This window comes from Gouania willdenowi, chromosome 18, assembly GCF_900634775.1.
Source record: "Gouania willdenowi chromosome 18, fGouWil2.1, whole genome shotgun sequence".
Lineage (NCBI taxonomy): Eukaryota > Metazoa > Chordata > Actinopteri > Blenniiformes > Gobiesocidae > Gouania > Gouania willdenowi.
Window position 1 is genome coordinate 27,270,733 of NC_041061.1, and position 11,453 is coordinate 27,282,185.

Below are 11,453 nucleotides of genomic sequence, written 5' to 3' on the forward strand. Positions count from 1 at the left end.
AAAAGATTGCACTTCTTGTAGTGTTAACCTTCAACAGCATGTGCAGACAAGTAAAAAAAAAAAAAAAAAAAAAAATTTAGCTATCTGGGTCAGAGTTGAATTGATTTCTTACTGTATTTTGGCATTCCTCCAACTTTCTCTCCCATCATTCTGCACACACGCAACTTCCTCTTCCTCCCCGACATGCAGAGTATCACATGCTTGCCCCATTTTTTTATGGTTTTATCTCACCATCACCACATTATCCATGAGTTCCACACATGCTCTGGTTGAGTGTGTGCTGCTGTGCGCTGCTGGGAAAATCAACTCTGTACGCAGCACCATTTTCTGTCTCATAAACTCCTTTCCTCTCTCCCGCTGAGCACGGATGATCTCTCATCCAAAGGTGCGCTGCCACCTCCGACATGTCACCATCTTATTTTGCTATCTGCCTCACAGGCTGGGGGTATTTTGTACCCCCCCCCCTCACCTCCAGTTAAACTATAGGTGTACTTAACCATGAAGTTTAAGTTGGAGTTTGTCAAATTAGATTTAGACCTCAGGTGAGCTAAAAATAGGGCCACCTGGTTGATCATGTCCACTTGTCCTAGTTCATCCCATTGATCCTCAACTTCATTTCCCTGCACTGGCTCCTTTTCAGGGGATCATCAAGAGTATGTTCTCTTTGGTTTTCGTGCTCCTTTTCTCGGTGTCTTCTATAATATCATAAGAAAGAAAATATTCTACTACAACCAGTTTCATTAGATTGAAAGTAATGATGTTGATGAATAGTTTACATGGTGTACTGCACGTAAATGTGTAAACAGTTTTTTGGCATCCCCTGGAATTTGCCTTTTGCATTTGAAGCAAGGGTATGTCATCTGTCCACTAAAATGAAATAAATTCTCAGAAAGAAAATAGATGAAAAATATAGAAAACAAGAACATGTGTGAGTGTGTGGAGTAGCTTCTCACATCTGCAGTGATATTATTAACTACTTACAAGTCCTCTAAAATTTTTGGGGAACTTGAGTCTTGGACCCGCTTTTGGAATCAACTGTTTGATTGTCCCCTCATCTAAAAAAAAGAAAATATCTTTATTTTTTACAACAGAGAACAGCTAAAAATATGGGGCTAATTACATGAAGTTATTGGAATAAAAATGCATTCTCAGTAGCGATTTATTAACTGAAAATACAAGAAACACCGAATGAGCACTAAAATAAAATGCAGTCAATTATATGACTTTTCAAATAATCTCTTTACCCAGCCATGCAGAGCATCTGCATGCTGTGAATGTGAAAAATCACATTACCTCTTACCTTTAAAACTATTAACAAGGTCTGTCAGCTGCCACTGTGTCAATTTGTCATTGGCAAAGCTGGCCATAGACCTTTTTCACACTTCCACATTTTAAACCGAAAGTGGTGTGCAACAACTTTCTGTGGCTATAGCTTTAGCATTAGACAGTGACAAAAATGGCTCAGTCTCGGCGTGGTTGCTCTTGTTCTCTTTATGGTTGCACTTGTGGTGCAAGAAAACAGCCATACCTGTCTTACCACGCTTTTCCGATGGACCCAGACCAAAGGGAGGCAGTGGATCTAAGCAGTTAGGAGGGATGAGGGTCCAGAAGCTGTATAAAGCCAAGGAGCACTTTTGGATGCAGCCGGCACTTCACTCAGGAGGATTTTGTCAGCGGATCCAGTCACCATCAATCATCAAAGAGGGAGTCTGCCTTCGAGAGGGCTCATAAACGGCAGCTTGTCCTCTCACAGCAAGCTCGCCAGGCTGAAGCTGCTACGGCACATCCAGCCAAATAAGACAAACACATATCAAAATGTTAAAATATAATTTAAAAGTCTATACCATGCCTCTCTTTAAACATTCTGAATATTTTAGCAGACTAAAATAGGTTTCTTAATTACAATGTTTATACTTCATATGTTGTATTTAGCAGTTAGTTCACGAAGCAACTTCTTTTCTTATCTTGATAGCTGTGGATATGTTTTTCATGGAAGAACTTATACATCTTATCAAGTTTATTTGTTCGAGTATTTGCCGCTGCTGTTGAAAAAACAAGAGCAATTTTTTCTTAGACCCGCAATAACATTGTGAAAAAGGTCTGTTGACCTGCAACAATAACATAAATGTAGCAAATAACTCATTCAGTGCTAGTGACGTACTTTCACGTAATTTCAAATCCATACGCTCAGTGCCATTGACGTACTTTTATGTTATTTACGTTTTTTCACGGGGATTACTAGAAGAGGAGGTCCCTCATCAATATCTAAGCTATAGGGTGATGTAGTAACCAACTGTGCCCTGAAGGTGGCAGCAGTGCACCTTTAGATGTGAGATTAGCCACTGAGTCTATCATTAGCTAAGAATGAAGAAGCAGGAACGAGAGAGATTATGGCGCTACAGAGTGATATTGTAAAGTATCCAGAGATAAAACCATCAACTAACTGGGCCAAACGGTCATCTCTGCATGTCGAGAGAAAGAGGAAGTTTGTATATTCAACTGTGAGCCAGATAGCAGCACACGTTTTGATGAGAGATAATCCGTGAGGGACAGAGTTTAGAGGTAGAGGAAATGAGTTCACGAGTCATAAAATGACATAAAATGACCCCACGAAAGTTGATCATGAAGTTCCCAGCAACTCACACTCAACCAGAGCATGTGCTGAACTCAGTCGACTATTGGAGAGTATGACGATGGTGAGAAAAAATGATAAAAAAAACGGGGCAAAAGGTGATACTCAGCATGTCCGGGAGGAGGAGGAAGTTGCGTGTGTGCAGACTGACGGGAGGAGAAACTTGGAGGATGGCCAAAATACAGTAAGAAATCCATTCAACTCTGACCCAGCTAGCAAAAAATAATAATTTTGCCATCAAAAGCCCGGTCTCAGTGTTGTTTTTGTAGTTTTATATAAGGAAACCAATGTTGAGGTGTCCCTAAAGCAAAAAAAAAAAAAAATTGCTTCAAAGTCACTAATAGGTTTTTTCAGAAAAAGCCGCTCTTCTCAGAATTACAATACAAAAATTACAATGTATATATATATATATATATATATATATATTGTAATTTTTTGTAATTTTTTTGTGTTATCTTGCTCTTGATTTGTGTATTATTCTGTCATTTTTTACATTTACTTTGGGGGCCGCATAACGTTAGCCCAAGGGCCGCATTTGGCCCCCGAGCTGCCAGTTGCTTATAGCTGCACTAGTACATTTTGTATTAATTAGGAAACGCACCTACAATCTAATGGGTTTAAATCGATTACTAATGGTAATGTCAAATGTATTAAATGATGGTGTGCAGTTGGGGAATTTGTCACAACAGAATTAACTAACTTTAAATTCAGAAAATGGCAATAAAATTGTTTTGTTTTTATATTGTACTTAATATTTTGCAAATTTTATTATAATACATATATATGTTAATATATATATCTATATATATATATATATATATATATATATATATATATATATATATATAGATATTTATATATAGATACATTTTCAAAGACAAGAAAAATAGAAAATACTCCAAAAACACTCAAAACAACTACAAAAATGAGCAAAAATATACAACATTACAGAAAATGACAGCAAAAGTACACAAAAAGATAAAAATACACAAAAAATGGAAAATGGCAGCACAAATACACAACATGACTGCAAATAAACGTACATTTTACAGGAAAAATACACAAAAAGACTACAGTAATGCACAAAATGTCAAATGACAGGAGTAAGACAACAAACATACACAGAAGGACAGAAAAAATTACAATAAAAACTTTGCTCTTTCCTGTATTAATGCTCAGATCGCTCATTATTCTAAATGCCAATATGAATGTTGATCATGTGACATTCCGAGCAAACAAACCCATTTTTGTGGCCCCACTATGATAGAAGTTGCCACATTTGTTCAACTTATAAATACTTATTCATTACTTATAGTGTTGTTTGGTGCATGATAAGAGTACATGTACAAAAGCATATAAGCAATAAAAAACGAATAATAATTAGAATTTATATGGTTGAAAATAAATAATTATTGAGTTTCCTTTGCACATTTAACTATATAAATAATCAACTTAGAATCACAAATCCACTGTCTTTAAAAAATCTATTTGACAATCACGTTTCTTTTCCAACATAATAAACCATAGAGGACATTTTTTTTTATTTTTATGCATTTTTTAGGTGCTTTATACTTTGACATCCTTTAACTAATATTAGCCAATGAGAACATAAACAGGGCGTACTAACCTGGTATTAGATATAATTGTGTGTGATGACACGGCAGGTGTTTTATGAGGTAGATGTGTTCCCTTCTTTGACTCCTATAGCTTGATGGAAGCACCTCTTTACCGTCTCTACCTTGTTTAAAGCCAAAATAGTTCCAAATGTGACTTTTGGAGTTTGTTGGGAAATATAAGTATGAGAAATGTCAAGTGCGGCGTGTGGTGTGAGAATGGGTCATATTACGTGACTGTCACTGCATGTTATACTCTTTATTTAGTGTTTGCTAATGTTTAACAAAGGATTAGTAAACCTTGATTATGGTTTAAAAATTATCTTTAAACATTACAGAGACACATGGACCAGATATTTGTTAATGGTTTATAAATGTTTTATGAAACATCTATTATTATTTGGATGGTTATTATAAAGTTGGAAAAAAAGATTAGAATTCCTTACTAATGCTTTATAAAGCATTTATAAACATGTTTAGATAGATAATTAATACTTTACTAGTAGTTAATAATTGGTTTATAAACCATCTACAATCATTATTTGGATGGTTATTATAAAGTTGGAAGATGTGTTTATAATACTTTGTAAATGGTGTGTAGAGCATCCATAAACAGTCGTTGAATTGATGTTTATAAAACTTAAACAATTGCTTTATATATGGTTTATAAACCATTTAAATATATGTTAATGATTATTATGAAGTTGCAACTAATTCTTGTAATATTTATAAGTAATTATCCATTCGTTCCACTCTATCATAACCAGGTGATCTGGGTTAGGGTTAGTTTATAATTAGTTATAAAAAATACAATAATTAGTTGCAACTTACTTTATAATATTCATTAACATATATTTAAACGGTTTATAAAGCATGTATAAAGCAATTGTTAAAGTTGTATGAACATCAATTCAACTTTATAATGACCATCCAACTGATGTTTATGGATGCTCTACAGTATTTATTAACCATTTACAAAGTATTATAAACATCTGTTCCAACTTTACAATAACCATCCAGATGATTAGGGCTGGGATAAATTATCATTATTTTTTTTAACGATTAATCTAGCGATTATTTTTTTTGATGTATCATTTACAATTGATACAATTTATTTTTTCCAGTTTGATTTGACTCGATTCGATTATCGATTGTCTCCCAATTCTTTGACTAAAAGTAATTCATACATGTTGATTTACATATCTAAAATAAAAAAAAAATAAAATAAAAAAAAACATGAATTTCTTAATATTGCAATATATGTTTATTGCTCTTCAACTCAAAATCCCAAAATAAAGTTCAAGTAAGAATATAAAATAGAATAAATGAATTCAAAGTCAGAAAGAAGTGTGGGCATGTGTGTGTGTGTGCTGCTGCTGCAGCTGCTGCCATGGCGGGTGTTTCCTCCTTGTCCCGTCGACGCGCTGCCGTCCGGTCACACCCGGGATAAAGAACAAGGGTTACGGGGAATGACTGCTTTTGACGAACGAGAGCGTGCCTTCACTGCTTTGTACTTTTGAACCTCGGAGGAGCCACTCGCTATAGTTATTCTCCGGCGCCGCCATCTTTATTTTGGTCAGATGACGCATGCATATTTTGCATCAACGTCATCAATGGACAGCATTGGCATGAAAAGCAAGTTAAATATTTTAAATGGGAAAATATTTCTGGGGACTGCTTATTAACCAGAGCTGGAGGATCCTCCCCTGTTGCTAAAGTCTCCTGCTTGGGAACACTTTGGCTTCCGGGTGAAATACTGTAACGGAGAAAGACCAGTGGATAAAACGATAGCAGTGTGCCGACATTGTTCAGCTGAGGTCGAGTATGTTTCCGGTAACACAACGAACATGCTAACTGCAAATATCATTGCGACAAGAAAGAAAAACGTCCTTAGTGCAAATGTTACAGGTCCCACGTCTGTAGGACTGGCAACAGATATAATGTCCTCTTGGTTCAGGAAAGAAAACAAGATGAGCCGTCCCTCCCTTTGTTCCGCAGGCTGCCTAAAGTCTTTAATAAACACTTTTCAATATATACATTTCTAAATTCTAACATTTTCATTTTTAGCATTTCGTCATTTCTATCATTCTAAACAACACTTTTACATAACCTCACTTATTCACAGTTTCGGAGTCGATTATCGTCCCTTTACCTTAAATAGAAATATTTAAATCAACAATCCGTGCATATTTATATTCATGCAATTCCCAGAAACAATAGTGTTAGTATAACTAACAAACACACAGCTAAACATCTGCTTAAAAGAATAATGTACCTCATCACATATTTTGTCACTGCTGCTCATTACCTGCAACATATATTTATCCAGTAGTTTAATACTGTAAGGCCTGGTTCACGTTTTAAACATTGTACACAAACCACATAAACACACAAATAACCGAACACTTTTGTTACCAGCAAAGTCACAAAACTGCTCTTACTAAATATTTACAGATGCTTAACACAATAAACTCAAGTATATTAACATATAAGAAACCTCAAATCAATAAATTGTAGGTCGCCATTTTATCAAACGTCTAAACTGGGCCGCCATTAGAACAGGCAGAAAACATCCATTCTGACTAAAGAAACACACTGCACACACTCAATCTACCCAAAATACCCAGTTTTACAGGTTTTTAAAAGATTTCAACTGTTTGGGTGACTATTACACCTAATTTACTGACCTGTTGGTTCAGGAAAGAAAACAAGATGAGCCGTCTGTCTTATCGTTCCACAGGCCGCATAAAGTCTGAGGAACGAAAGCCTGGAAGCCCATATTAAGCAACGCTCCCCTGAGACAACACTTTCCCCTTGAGGCTGAATTTAAAAACTGCACCATCTGGTGCAGGCTGTTTATCCTGTGTTATAATGAGGCTCCACTACTTAAAAAAAATTACAAAAAACAAACACAATAATTACCAATTGTGACCATACATTTGTAGGCATCACACAAACGCAGCTGCCTTCGGCATCCAAGCAGCCTCTACCTAGCAATTCAGATCTGACCAAAGCTATAACAAGGGGTTCTTTATAGCAGTGGATAAAAGCTGTTAACAAGCTGTGAGGAGCTTATTTTTAATAATATTTTATGTTTATTTTTTGTTTGAGAATATTATTACCAGGCAGCACTATTATTTTTTATTTAATTATTTATTTATTTTTTAACTTTATTTTCATATTCTTTATAATATTAAATAAATTGTTGGTTTACTAAAGTTTTGAATAAACAAGCAAATTTATGTTTTGCATTTGTAACTGCCAGCAGATCTGCACTTACTGCAGACAATGTGGACAAGAACATTTTTCTGGCCAAAAAAATGAAGGTCTAAACCAAGAGCTACATGCTGGAACTGTGCTGTACTTTATGTTTGTTAAAAACAAGCTATGAGCTTATTTCTATAATATTTAATGCATTTTTTGTTTGAGAATATTATTACCAGGAAGCACTTTACAATAGTATTGTATTTTTTTCATATTCTGTATAATGTTAAATACATTGTTGGTTTACTAAAGTTTTGAATAAACAACAAGCAAATTCATGTTTTGCATTTTGTACCATACTGTATCGAAAATGAACTGAAAAACTGAGGTATGTATCGAACTGTATGTATCGTTACACCCCTATTAATTATGTTTTTCAAAACTAATATTTTCTTTAAAAAATTATAAATATTTAAAAAAAAAAAATCTGAATTTTAAAAAAATAAAGAAAATACAGAATTTGGGGAAAAAAAATAAAACAGCCTATGTCACCCTCGTGGACAGAGAAGGCCGAGCTGTATTTTTGCAGTAATGTCCTCTCCTCTGACTGTTCTCCCTCGGCTAAGGCAGACAGGTCCAATGCCTCCACTCTATCCGGTACAGGATTTAACACCGCTTGGGATGATACAGTGGCCATGGTTGCCTTCACCTCGGTGACCCCAGCAGGGAGACTGACTACCTGTGCAGTACTTAAAGTGCCAAAGCTTGTACGTGGGTAGAGGAGAACCTCTGCGGTTCCCACGTTGACCACAGGAATGTAGGCCGTCCTGGTCAGCAAACTGCTCAGGACAAGTGCTTGCCACCAGTTTCATGAAACCAGTAAGTATGCACACAGCACCCTTACCGCGAATCCTGACGGTACCACGAAAGTCTGTTGGAACCCGGCCAGCAACCTTGCGACATTGCTGGAGGGCTTCACGAGCTGGGCCCGGAGCCTCTGCCACCAGAATGAGACTCGAAAAGTGCAGGACCATTCCCTCCAAACAGTTCCCTATAGCAGCAACGGATAACATTCATCCTTAGGATTCCTGGGGCAGACGAAACAGGGGCTGGGGGATCCCTAACAACCAAGATTCCACAGTCGGGGATAATCTGACCCAAGGTGCAAACTTGTCCAAAAAGAACTGCTCAGTTACTGTGGACACCATGGACCCATTGTCCACCAAACAGGAAACAGACACACCACCAATCAGGACATCAAGGGTGGGACAGGAGAATATCAGACCAGTTTGAAACACTCCCTGAGCCTGTGGACTCCCTATTTGAGCTTTGGCTCTGCAGCTCAATGGGCTTCAGTTTTCCTGCTGATGGGATGCATGGGAGGGAAGACCGGAGGCAGAAGTAACCCAAACACAAGGAGAAACCCGCTCTCCATTAGTTGCATGCAAAGTCGCCTGGCTGCTAGCATCGCCGACAAATTAAGGGTCTGCGGTGCTCAGCCCAACCTTGGGGAGGTGGGGCCTGTAAGGAGGCCACAGTCTAGGTGAGTAGGTTAAGTTGATCCTGCTGGCCATCAGTTAACCCAGTCCAGGGATGGACCAGAAATAGTGGAATGGGGGCCACTCTGTACGCCGCATTGCAGGCCGTAAACTGCATGCACCTCCCACATAGTAGCAGTAGGATGGCGCAGACAAACTGTTTTAACACCCTACGAAGGATACTGTCAAGCACATGCTCAATAATCTGGTTGCGGAGTAGAATCTCAGCATTTGGCACACTATCAGAGGCATTTTGTTTTACTCGCTCCATTATTGCCATGAGAGCCAAAGACTCCTGCAGAGTGTCTTCCTCCTGCTGCATGCGGGAGAAAAAAGCTTGCTGCAAAGTCATATATGGCTGAGTGGGACCATAAAGCTCTTTCAATCTTGCCAAAAACAGGACTGGATCCCCAAGCTCCACACTGCTACAAAAAAGATTTCGTTTTTGGCCTCTCCCTTCAAATGGTCAAATATAAAGTATGCCTGATCAGCAACCAAAAGGTGGCAGGTGAGCATACACGCCGCAATCTCCTCAATCCATTCAATGACACCTATGCCTGTTCTGCCATTAAATGTGAGACACCTGCAATCCCTGGGTATGACCAGCAGACGCTCTGTTACAGTCGTGCTGGTGCCTGCAAACGGGGCGTAAGTAGCTGACGCAGGAGAAGCCACATCTTCTCCGCTATGAACCAGAACGAGAGACCAACACCTCCTGAAGCAGCCACTCCTTATCTGCCTTCAGCTGCAATACCAGCTCTCTTAGTTGCCGCACCTACTCCTCCATACTGACTAGGGGCCAAAAAAACAAAACAAAAATAAAACACTTGGCTGACATTTAAAGTCAAGATTCGGGTACCTCTAACAAAACTGATGTTTTGCTGCTAAAAAATGAAAAAAAATCACACAAACTGCAAGTAGTTAAAAATCACTAAAATAACATGGAGGGAATCATGCCTCAGCCCTTAAAAAATTACGTGTCCTGTCGACAATGCCAAGATGTGGTAGGGTGTGTTGATTAAAAAGGTAGCAGACAACCCCACCGGAGGAATTTTTGCCCCCGGAGATTGCTGGGGTGGAACAAAAAGGAATAACTGTACAGGAAGCAGAGGGGTGATCTTACCAAGGCAGCCAGCAGAAAAGGGCTCAATCTAAAACACCACGTGACACACCAAACCAAGGACACCAAATGTGAGTGGTACTGAACAAAAGAGGGACACACCGCCACCAGAGGTTCTGGCTGCCACACACCGAAGGCCCAAAGCTCCTGTCAGGCACAAAAGGAAAATAAAAATTAAGAGGAAAAAAAAGAATCAAATAAAATATAGAAATAAATCTATACAGAGAGATAAGAAAAAACAATACACCAATTAACTAGACAGACTGAAGACTAACCTATAAACAACCATACAATGAAGGCACACAGACGATGACAAAGTAAAACTTAGGATGCTGCACATTGGTGAAAAAAGTTACTGTTTAATTTAACATGCGCAACTTTTTACGAGTGACGACGATGTCTCCTTTGCTTCAAACGTGATGTGGGCTGATTCCTGGACAGACTGACAGTGAAAACAACAGGGTATAAAACAAGTGCGGATCAGAAGTTGCTCTCTGAAGGCAAACCGAGCCAAATCAAGGTGATAAAATGATCAGCTGTTGGGATTAAACCAGTGTGAAAGCACAACATATATTTCAATAAAAAGAGTTGCAACGTGGAGTATTTGAGGAGATTTTATTGCAGCCTGAAATGGGTCAATGGTTTATAACAGAGAAGAAGTAGGAAGGTGTTTTACCCAGAATAGACTTGTAAACAAAACCAGTGGTGAAGCCACCGGGCATGAAAAGAAGTCGCAATGGTGAGTGTGGAAGCTGAGTGGTAAAGTGTGTCCAGTTGTTTTAGTGTTGTACTTTGGAGATGGTAAGTGGGTTGGACAGGATGTTTTCCATCTTTACCTGCTAGACACAGTCAGTAGGCTAGCTGGCAAACCAGTCACAGCAAGTGCTACATAGGCCGATGCTAGAGAGCCTTTGAAGGAGGATTGAAGGCCTGAGCAAGGTCAAAAAATACAGATATACAGATCTGTGTTCTGTCTAATGATGTCATCCAGGACCTTCATAGTGGCTGTTACAAACCCCTATCCAGCCCGAAAACTCGATTGCAAGTGGCTTATCTGTTTAAAAAAAAAACAACTTCAGAACTTTGGATAGGCTTGGTAAGATTAAAATGGGTCGCGAGCAGAGGTTTATGTGATTTGTTTTTAGAGCCACCTTTGAAGAGGGTGAGAAGATGTTTGCCGATTTCCAGTCAGGGGGAAGGAGAGAAAATTGTAGAGATAGATAACATATTCTGGTAATGGGGGCAGTAATGATGTGAGAAGCTAATTTTAAAGGGCCCATTTTAACCCTCTGGGGCCGACGGACGCATCGGCGCGTCCTGATCACATGATCGTTTTAAAGAGCCAA